General features: G+C 43.6%; 1 long non-coding RNA gene across 1 annotated transcript in view; it reads right to left on the reverse strand.

Annotated features, from left to right (window-relative positions):
• Positions 1-1,608: 1,608 nt before the first annotated feature.
• The window catches only part of LOC115949136, a 52,635-nt gene continuing 44,665 nt past the window's right edge, over positions 1,609-9,578 (reverse strand). The window contains exon 3 of the long non-coding RNA XR_004082757.1: positions 1,609-1,932. This is a non-coding gene — a long non-coding RNA (uncharacterized LOC115949136). The remainder of the gene's footprint in view (positions 1,933-9,578) is intronic.

Below are 9,578 nucleotides of genomic sequence, written 5' to 3' on the forward strand. Positions count from 1 at the left end.
AGACAACAGGTTCCTTTTGCCAAAGCCACTGCATGAATTTTTTTCCTCTTCCCTGAGAAAAAAGCCAGCCACCATTTTGTGTCCCCCCTCTGCCATGCAGCCAGCCTGTTTATTTCTTCCCCTGGCATAATGAGGTTTTCTTGTTGGGGTGTGGGTGGGGAGGTAAGGTTCTGAAAGTTCAATATCTAGCATTTATTCAATTTTTTCCCCATATCGTGCGGGCACTTTGGTTTTTCAATAAATAGTTTGGGTTTTTTTCACTTTCATCCACTGGCATTCATTTTTCCCATTGGCAAAAGGGATTACTGAAGCCCTCTTCTTAGAGGAAACACTCATTCCAGAGCGTTTTCTCCTAAATTTGTCTCTAAACCGAGACAACTACAAATTATACTAGCTTTTCCTCTTGCTATTACTTGGCCTTTGCATTCAAGGGGTATTCAGCACAGTGAAAGCTGCCCTGTGATTGAGTTCCAGCAAGGAAAGTCTCGACCTAGCACCACAACCATTGCTAAATCTGTAGAAACTCTTCTCTGAGCTATGATTTTATGATATTTACTTGAAACAGCAGCTCCTCTGGAGATCAAAAAGAACCCCTGCTAGTTGCTTTACCATCAACTTTTCACCATTGATTTGTTTTTGAAAGTATTAGCAAAAGAGTTGCTTAATATGCAGCATGAACCAGCTGGGGCTGGTCAGTGTCCTGTGATATTTCCTGGCATTTATGGCCACAAACTCATCTCTGACTTGTGATGGTGTGCTTACTAGCTTGCTTCCTTTCTTTGTCTCCCCACCCCACTGTTTAAGTTATAACCACCAGCGGAAGTTATAATGGCTGTATTTAGCTTACTCTGGAGTTTAGGGGATGAATAGCAACATGGTAGCCAAAGGTTGTGACCTAGGCATCTTTCCAGTATGCAAATATAAGTCAATGACCTTACTTTATAAATAGTGGACAGCCCAGGGCCTGGTGAGCTTTCCTGCACAGCAGCAGGCTGCATGCCAGGATCTCCCCTTGAGTGGGGACAACTCTTAAAGTTATTCCTCAAGGCTGAGAAATCCCTTGCTGCAACAGATTAATAGCATACTAAACTTTGAAATTTCAACTAAGTCATGTAAAGGATTGATTGCGCTCATATAATCCTTCAGACATAAACTGTTGACCAAGTCTGGGACCAGGCTTGGATCCAGCTGCAATTAGACTCCTCTCTGAGAAAGCATTGAAAAAGCAAGGGGGTACTTTCTGCACCTCATGACACATGGGGAGGGACTCCCTGAAAGTTTTTCCTGACCCTGTCTTCTATTTAGTAAATAATCAACTGTACCTTGTAATTGAATTTTCTTAAACCACTGTCACAGTAACCACTGAATTTTGCTAACTCACTATTTTGTGTCAATTATCTATATTGTTGCTTCTCTCACAAGTGAACTGCATCACTCCACTTGCAACAAATTGGAGTAGTCATCAGGATGGCAAGTGTCTTGGTTTGAAAAGACAGGTGTCTGCTTAAGGAAGACTGGAGCCTTCCTTGAAATGAAAAATGTAAACCCCCTCCCTCCAAATTATTATGATTTTGAAACTAAGAGGCCCTCAGGCAAAGATATGGGAATAGGAATAACAGTTCTTTACTAGGAAAATTAAAATACAAATGCAATAGTACAAACAAACAAACAAAAAAACCCAAAAAACCAACACTGATAGAGTCAGAATATGACCTGACATCCTGTTGGTCAGGGCGTTGATAGCAGTCCGATTAAATGGTGGCTGCAGTCCTCCTGGAGTGACAAATGTGGTTCTCTTGAAGCAGTGATCCTGTAGAAGGGTGTGGTCTTCCTCTGAACATCCAGTGGTGGTGTAGATGGGCCTGGTCTTTCTTCTGGGAATCCAGTGGAGAAGAAAGCTGCTCCTCTAGGAATCCAGTGGGAATAGGCTGCCTGTGGTGTTCCAAATCTCAGATTATATCCAGGTAGGAATGCTTGGCTCCTCCCCCTGGGCGGAGCATCTCACAATGGGATGATGTAATTTTATCAGTCATGCAGTGAGACTCAATGGCCCATTAACAGAAGATATTTTCCCAGGGAGGATTGGTTTGTGGAAGAGATAAAGAAAACTGCCCAATTAACAGAAGATATAACTGCCCCACCGCTAACAGATGGCAAATAGAATACACACATATCTTACAACCCAGGACAGCAAACAATAATATTTATAGAGGCTGAGACAGAGTGGAAATTATCCAGAGTAGAAATCCATTCTGATTTAGGTAAAAAGTACATATTTGAATTAAGTCTGTAGCTTGTGAACATAGCCATTTAGTCTGACTGCCTGTTCTCGTAAAAAAACCCCTATGTTCGAAGAAACTGCTTCAGCCAAACGACAGAGATAAGGAGAGACAGACAGAGAGGCTGCAGGAGGGAGGGCAGGATGACCCAGGAGTTCTTTCTGTACTTAATGATAAAAAAAAACTAGCTGCAAGTATAACGTGAAATCAGTAAAATGAATATTTATGAACCTATTGTGAAAATCCATGCATATGGATTAGTAAGGAAGATAAAAAGAGATCTGGAGTTCCCAGAGGTACGCGTGTCATTTTAAGGGGAGCGATCCCCACATGCGTTCAGCGCTGTAATAAACATACTGGCTTTACAACTTTCACAAAAGATGTGGAGTTTGTTTCCTTTTCTGCAATTCAAGGCATAGAGTGAATGAATTCCAAATTCTCAGAAGAACAGGCTCGTAACAATTGGCACAATTAAGTTGTTGAAGACCACTTAAAGGCAATTAGGGGTCATATAAAGGGTAGAAAAGGGAAAGGAGATGCTAGATACTGGTTTACAAGCTGCATATCAAGAAAGGGAGAGAAGACAAAGGAAGGAACAGGACCTAGAAAAGGAAATAGAAGATGTATATACAGTGTTCTCTTTAAAAATGGAACTGCTGCAAAAACAATTAGAGGAAGATACCTTGCAGTGCTGTGCAATTCTTCAATAGGACCTGAACAGGTTGGATAGTTGAGCAGAGAAGAACCTTCTGAAATTCCCCAAAGGCAAGTGCAGAGTCCTGCACCTGGGGAAGAATAACCTCATGCACAGGCTGGGGGTGACCAGCTTGTAAGGAAACAGCAAAGCCTGGCACTGCAGAAAATTCCTGGGAAGCATGGAAGAACCTAGATTACACACTATCTGAGAACAGGAAAGGCATCCTGTTTCTTCAAAGCCTGCAAACCTTGAGGAAACTAACAAACTGTCAGGATGATGGATTTATTACAGGCCTGCAACCAGGTTGCATGCAAAGGACTGAAAAAAGATTCTCTCACTAAGTGTATAGGTATTGTCTTAACTCTGCAATAAACAGATTCATTTTGCTCTCAGTTTATGAGTCTCGCATTCATACGCCACAAATGGCTCCCAATTTTACAGGGACTTCATTACTACTGACCTGATCCAATCCGGTGGCGTACCCCAACCTAATTAGCATGTTTGTGTTCAGCTGATCACGAAGGAGCTCCTCTCATAACTGGCTATAGAAGAGGTTAGCCTTTTGTGAATGGTCAGGCAGCATTTTTATAATGAGGCAAGGCGCAACTAAATCCCAAAAACTGCATAAAGACTGTTTTGCATCACCAGGGAACAGGGTTATAAACTGCAACCCCAAAGCCTCATCCAATTGCTTATATGGGTCAAAAAATTTTGTCCCTGGTATCTATTAGATGGTTCCTATGATCTTACTCACTGGCAAAAGGTTGGTGAAAGTTTACAAACCTGCCACATTTCTCATCACAATGTCCACCCTGATGACATTATTACTTGGCGTGTGGTATACTTGACTTTGTAACAATTTAAGGAAGCAGATCACGTTCTTGTGGATGGTCCGCCTGAATTGCTGTCATATTCTGTTATTTTTATGAATGAAACATCATCTGAGGATAGTGATCCAGAGAAAAAGATCCGCCTGATCCCAGTCCTATTGATTCTGGACAAGAACCAGATTTATATCCTCCTTTAGCCCCAGTATGTGCTGTGGTGGCAGGTGCTCCTAGTGTAAAAGTACTAAAAACAGCATGCAAAAAGGCTGCAGCAAATATTTCACAAATTCGACCACTGTCTTATACCTCGTCCCATTCCTCTAGTGACTATGATGAGGAAAGAATACCACCTATAGGACCTGAACCAGAAAGGTTTATACAGAAATGCCGGAGGTGAGCGTTGGAAGAGGGTAATAATGAATTTTTTCAAACAATGCCTGTTGTATATCGTAATCAAAACCCACATCATGAACAATTGTTATATGAGATGGTAAAGGAACTGAGGAGATCGGTGAAAGATAATGGTTTACATTCCTCCTTTACTATGAATTTATTGGATGCAATTGCAGAAGGACATACTATGTTACCAGTGGACTGGAAATCTCTTTTTAAGACAATTTTGACAGGAGGACAATCCTCTGTCTGGTGAACGAAATGTGTAGATTTGGCTCAAACTCAGGCATTGAATAATGGTAATCAGCAACTACCCATTAATATCACTGCACCACAGCTCTCTGGCACAAATGCACATGCACTGCTCAGGTTCAATTAAGACTCCCCCCCAAGCATTGGATCGGTGTACTGTTATTGCCATGAGGGCCCTGCAAAAGTGGCAGGCAAGGCTCAATACTCACTACTGCCAGAAGGAGGCAGCGTATGAGCATTTCACAAAGCTTCTTTGGAATTACAGCGAAACTAAGTTTTCATTTACTTCCAGTGAGCTTTTTAGGATATTTGAATTTGCCATCCTCTCACAGCCCACTTTTTGGAGGTGGCGCTGAGTTTCTTTTCTCGGGCTTGATCCTTAAATTTTGCAATAAATAACCATAACATGGGAGAAGGCCGATGGGGCATCAGCTGTTTCTTATGCACTGGTTGGAATCCTGCTGCGTCCCAGTCTCCCGGTAGTTTTAGCACATGTTAGAGTGGGGAGAGGGATGGGTTCTTCCCCCTCTAACGGGTCCAAACTTTTCACATAACAGGTTGCTTCCTGGGCAAAAGACCAGGACACTCTGTTATGTGCTTCCTCTTCGAAAAGTTTTATTTCATTCCTCCCATTAGTAAAATTTTTCAAAACATTGTCAAATTCATTTTCTTTGGGTCCATTGCAAGTGTTCCCTTGTGTAATATATGGTAGGGATAATTCATGCTATTAAAGAATGTATGTTATAAAAGATTGTAAAAATCCAAACACATGTCTCTGACCACCTAGGCCCGAGAGCAGATGTCTATTCAGATTACAACAAAGTCCTGGACACAGCTAAGATAACGATCGATGCTTTAGTGTAAGAATGGACGCTTCCAGGGCGATGATCACCGGTATCTCGAGTCCTGGGGAACCACCTAAGAGCGATTATAGCCTTGTCGATTGCATCAATCAAGATAGTCAGCGATGCCAAACTTATACATCTGAATACACGGCTTCCCCGGAGCCCATCAACGCTGACTGCACACCTGGAGTGGACCTTTGTCCAGCTCTGCACATTGAAAAGAACAGCGATGAATGTGAAGAGTTACAAAAGAAATTTGGACACCTTTGCCTCGGGCACAATAAACTGTATAAAACCTCGCCACAAGAAGCGGCATTCGTGAACGGGGGACACTCTGACACGCTAGAGGTCAGGTCCAGGTTCACCCAGCGCCGATCCCGGGCTCGACGCTGCCTCTTTGGCTATGGTGGTCTCAGAGACCGAAATTCAGTCGCGCAGATAGATTAATAAATCTTTTTGAAATTTTTGATAATTTGGCTCACGATTGATCATTTATAACACTTGCAACTTAACTGCTTCTATTGCAGAGTGAGATATTAGCGTGGGCTGTGCCTGCTGATAAGCAAATTCTGTCTACAAGAGGGCAGAGCTTGGGGTGAGGGGCAGAGGGGGTTGGTTTTGCGGAGTCAAACCCCTCCTCCAGGGAAGGGAGAGAGGTGACATCATGCTCAGGGAGTCCCACCTCCCTCTCCACCTCCTCATTTTTTACAGGCAGGCAGAGTTTAGGGGGAGAGGAGGGGTTTGACTGCATCCAACTCCTCACAAAGGATGAAGGGGTGACATGTTCAGAGAAGCCCAGCTCCTCCCTTCAAGGCTGGAAAACCCTGGTTCATCCTCCACACCTCGCCCAGCAGTGTTAATTTGAAATTCTTTAGAGCTCTTTGGCTCTAGACAATCTTGTTAGACTGGTTTCTCAGGTTTTGAGCTATCTTCTTCTGGGATTTCAATTCTCACTGCCCTGAGGGGTCCTATTGTTTCAGCCTCTAAAGCAATTTGCAACTAAACCAGCTTTTTCTGTTTGCGCTCCACAACATATTTCTCTCTGAGTTTGGAGTCCACCCATGTAGATTCCAGGCCTTGGCCCTTACGAGGTTTTTTTCTTTTTCTTTTGCCAAAGTTCCAATTTTCTCAGCAAATAACTGCGGATTTTGCCAGTGTTTCTCAACCCACATCTCTCTGTCTGGGTCTGGACAAGCTTTTAACAATTCTATTAGCAGAGAGCAGTTCAGGTTAGGCTTTATACCCAGGGTTCCATAACCTTTTTGCCAGAGAATATCAGTTTGGACCGAAAATTATTTTTTCCTTTATTCTTTGATGAGCAGTTAACTCCAAATACAATACCTCTTCATCAACTCAATAATATCCTGCCGACTACACCATTTTAAAAATGTTAGGCCCCAAACAACATTGCTCGATGAGACACTTAAAAGGGCTTAAAGTTGTTCATGTACTCTGAGTTAGACGCATGAGAGAAATACCAATTAGATATTCTCAAGAGGTCAAAACAACAAAAAGAGCTTTACTGGACACTTTAGAAAATCAGAGGACTCTGGCAAAAGGTTTAGAGCGGCATTCAATCAACATGAAACACTTCCCAAAGGATTAACTTAACCCATTCAACTTAGAAAACTTTAAGCCTGTTCACTTTGAAGTTACTCAAAAATTCCAAGGAGACAGAATTAGAAAGAAAGACAGAAAAGATGCAGAAAGGCACATATAGCTACTGTGAGAAACAACTGCTCACTTTGAAAATTTTAAAAGGTTTATTAAACCTTAACAAAAATACAACAAAAGGACTAAATAAGAAAAAACTGCAGCGCTGGGAACTGCCTTCGTGGCTGCCTACCTTGTGGCTGCCTACCACGTGGCCAGTTCATCTTCAAGATGGATGCTCAGTTTTTTATACACCTGGGGGTTTCATCAGCCAACCCTGGCCCCTCCCAATGTCTGTCAGTTAACTCTTCTTTGCCATTTATTGGTGAAGACTGCTTTCTTGTAACTTGATTGGAGGGTCAGGTGTTGTCATTCCACACCCCCTTATCAACAATCTTTTCCATTCCCAACTGCCCCATGCAAGGGGCACATGTGCATGCCTTCTCTCTACCTGTCCTAGACAACCCAGGCTGTCTGATGATAACAATACAGGGGGGGAAAGGTGAACTATGGGGAGAACAGAGGACATCTAAACTACAATAACATAACTATACATCACTAAAGCTTTTCATAATATTCACACGATACTTATCTTTTAATTGCGAGACCCAATCATCTCATTATCCATCAATCATTATCCATCAATAACACTACCAACTCCTGGGTTCCAGCAATGTTCACTCAGATAGAAATTCCAAGAGGAAGTAGGATCAAGACATTTGCTTGCTTTGTGTTTGGCCCTAAATACCCCTTGGCCTTCCTGCTTCAAGTTGTGTTAGAAAGTATGTTTCCTAGCCGATTTTGGTCTCAGTACAAAAATTGGCTGACCTACTGTTTGTCTTAAAGGCATCTGTATCAGCAGCAGAGTATGCCTCTGAGACCAGCCCACAATAGGCACTACCAATATGTCTTGGTTTGGAAAGACAGGAGTCTCCTAAGGAAGGCAGGAGCCTCCCCTGAAATGGAGAATGTAAACCCTCCCCACCCCTCCGAATTGCTATAATTTTAAATTAGGGGGCTCTCAGGCAAAGATATGGGAGCAGGAAATAACAGGTCTTTAATAGGGAAGAAATAAAAAGAATAAAATAAACAATACAGTCCACTGGAACAACACTGACAGAGTCAGAACCCAACCTGACACCCTGTGGGTCCGGGTGTTGGTGGCAGTCCGATTGAAAATGTGGCTGCAGTCCTCTGAAGTATCAGGCGTGATTCTGTTGGAGCAAGGGGAATCTGTAGAGAAGGATGTAGTCTTCCTCTGAAGATCCAGGAGGAAAAGGTAGCTGCTGTTCCTCTGGGGAATCTCGTGGAGAACAAAACTGAACTGCAATTTCAGAATCTCAGAGTATATGGGGTAGCAGTGCTTGGCTCCTCCCTCTGGGCGGAGCATCTCACAATGGGATGTTATAGTTCTTATCAGTCATGCACCGATATTCAATAGTCTGTTATCAGCGGAGGTCCCCTCCCGAGGGAGGTGTGAATGTGGTCATTCAAAGAGAGAGATAAGGCAAACTGCTCACTTGACAAGGTAATCAGCCATATAGATGGTAATGGAAAACATCTTGCATGCAATCTTCAACACCATATGCTCTTTATTTTGATCTCTATTCTCTTTATCTGTCCCTACCTTGATGTAGAATGGGGGTGAAAATAAGGAAACTAACATTCGCACATGTTCAGGTTCATCCCCTCCACAACATACAATCCCCTTGCTTTACATCTCCTTCTCAACACATGGTTGTCTCCCTGATTTTTTAAGATTTTCTAAGCCTTCTGATGCTGACATTCTTGTAGCAAACTTTCTCACACACTTTCTGTAAATAACCCAGTGTTTTACGTTCTTTTATGGAGGAGGAGAAATTTGATGGACTGTTGGTTTGTCCAGTGTCATTGGAGAGGTGACACTGTCACCCTCCAATCCACTGTCACTTTTGGAAAACTATAAATGTTGGAGTCAGAAAATAAACTTCCCTTTTCTTCTTCACCTTGAGAGCAGCGGTGTGCGCTTGTGTTCTTTCATATCCTATAGTGACATCTGGTGACCGCCGAAGTGTATTGCAGCCTAGGCTGAAACACAGAGTCCTGGTCACCAGTGAGGTCGTGTCATTCCCCTCCCCTGTTTGGTGCTTTGCCTGCTGTTCTTGTGGTGACGGCAACCTCTGTGGGTTTCGAGGAGGATTCTCTCATTTTGGACCTCTGGAGGGAGGTCCTGGAGTGGAAACAGTTTTCCGTTTCCTAGAGTGATTTTGAGAGGCTGTTTCTGTGGGCCAGAGAGCAGGGGTTCTTTTCAGACCCTGCAGAGGCATTCTCCAGGGAGGCGTGGTCTCTCATGGGGGTCCGCCTCATGGAGGCCCTCTTTCATGATTGCACCGTAGATGTGGGATCGCTGCTGGTGCAGTGGAAAAAGTGTGAGATTTGGCGGGGGTCTGGTTCTTGTAGCCCTCGGAGTTCCCAGGGGAGCCCTTCTGTCTCGGACGTAGACGAGGGGGAGTTTGGGTTTCTGTGTGATGTGAAGCCCTCCCCCCTGCCCCCGGATGGTGTGCTGTGGGATGGATCCAACTCGGGGATGGCGATTGTTCCCCCGGGGTGGATTGGGGTCCTGGCCAGCTGGTCCTGAGTCTGGGAGGGCGGA

Source organism: Geospiza fortis, unplaced genomic scaffold (assembly GCF_000277835.1).
Source record: "Geospiza fortis unplaced genomic scaffold, GeoFor_1.0 scaffold76, whole genome shotgun sequence".
NCBI classification, from domain to species: Eukaryota; Metazoa; Chordata; class Aves; order Passeriformes; family Thraupidae; genus Geospiza; species Geospiza fortis.